This window comes from Arachis hypogaea, chromosome 16 (genome assembly GCF_003086295.3).
Source record: "Arachis hypogaea cultivar Tifrunner chromosome 16, arahy.Tifrunner.gnm2.J5K5, whole genome shotgun sequence".
Taxonomy (NCBI): domain Eukaryota; kingdom Viridiplantae; phylum Streptophyta; class Magnoliopsida; order Fabales; family Fabaceae; genus Arachis; species Arachis hypogaea.
Window position 1 is genome coordinate 74,981,634 of NC_092051.1, and position 1,621 is coordinate 74,983,254.

Sequence of the window (1,621 nt, forward strand, 5' to 3'; positions counted from 1 at the left end):
GAGCATCTACATTGTTTAGCTCCATTACTCCTCTTGTGTTCCCTCTTTCGGAAGCATAGAAGTAGTCATTCTCTGCTACTGTTTCAATAACATCTATGGCTTCCTCAATGGTCTTCTTCTTGTTCAAAGAACCTCCAGATGAATGGTCTACGGCCTTCTTTGACTCATAAGAGAGCCCTTCATAGAAAATGTGCAGCTGTACCCATTCGTTGAACATGTCAGGTGGACACCTCCTTGTTAAGTCCTTGAACCTCTCCCATGCTTCATATAGAGTCTCACCATCTTGTTGCCTGAAAGTTTGGACCTCAGCTCTCAGCCTATTGATTCGTTGAGGAGGGTAAAATCTTGCTAAGAATTTGTTCACCACGTCTTCCTAAGTTGTCAAGCATTCCCTTGGGAAAGATTCCAGCCATTTGGCTGCCTTGTCCCTGAGTGAGAATGGAAATAAGAGCAGTCTATAGGCGTCAGGATGAACACCATTAGACTTCACTGTGTCACATATTCTCAGGAAGGTGGTTAAATGTTGATTGGGGTCTTCTTGAACACTTCCTCCAAACGAACAGTTGTTCTGAACAAGGGTGATGAGCTGTAGTTTAAGTTCAAAGTTGTTGGCATGGATTGTTGGCTTTTGGATGCTACTTCCACAATTGCCTGGGTTTGGATTGATGTAAGAGCCCAAAACTCTTCTATCCTCCCCAGCATGATTTGCTCTACCTCCTCCCCCATGGTTGTGATCTTCTTCTTCATGATGGTTTTCCATGTTGTCTTCCATGTTTGTTTCAAAGAATTCCTCTTCTTCCTCAGCACCAACCACTTTCTTTCCTCTTGCCTCCCTCCTTAATCTAAGGAAGGTCTTCTCAGGTTCAGAATCGAAGGAAGTTGAAGCTCCACTTCTTCTCCCTGTCATACAACCATCAAGTGCAAGCAAGAAAAGATAGGTGCAGAAAGTATTTGTGTCAGAATTACTGTTAGTTGTGGGTGATGCAATATATCAAACAGTTAGTGGGTTAGCAAACAGAATTGAAAATAACAAAGAAGAACAAAAGAATAGACGGGGAAGGGAAGAAGTTTAACTAAAGCAAAAAGTAAATCACTAAAACAGAAAATGAAATTCACAAAATAAAGATGCTCAATCTAGTGATCTTCCAATTTAATCATTGTTGATGCACAATCAATCCCCGGCAACGGCGCCATAAACTTGATGCACGGAAAATTTGTCTCACAACAAATCTCCCTTCGGCAAGTGTACCGAATTTGTCGTCAAGTAAAAACTCACAATAGAGTGAGGTCGAATCCCACAGGGATTGATTGATCAAGCAACTTTAATTAGAAGAATGTTCTAGTTGAGCGAATCCAGAATTTTGGTTGAGAGTTGCAGAAAATAAAATGGCAGGAATGTAAATAACAGAAAAGTAAATGCTAGGATTAAAGGATTGGAAGTAAATGACTGAAAATAAATTGCAGAATTGTAAATGGGAATGGGGGATTTGCTCATAAAAGTAAATGGCAGAAATTAAAGAGAATGGGTAAGATCAGAGATGGGGAGTTCATTGGGCTTAGGAGATGTTGTAATTCTCTGGATCAAGTTCATTTTCATCTCTTCCTCAATCAATGCACTCAT

General features: G+C 40.4%; 1 non-coding gene across 1 annotated transcript; it reads left to right on the forward strand.

Annotated features, from left to right (window-relative positions):
• Positions 1-215: 215 nt before the first annotated feature.
• On the forward strand, positions 216-319 carry LOC112760122 (small nucleolar RNA R71). The gene has a single exon (XR_003180575.1). It is a non-coding gene; the product is annotated as a small nucleolar RNA R71 (small nucleolar RNA).
• The last annotated feature ends 1,302 nt before the right edge of the window (positions 320-1,621 follow it).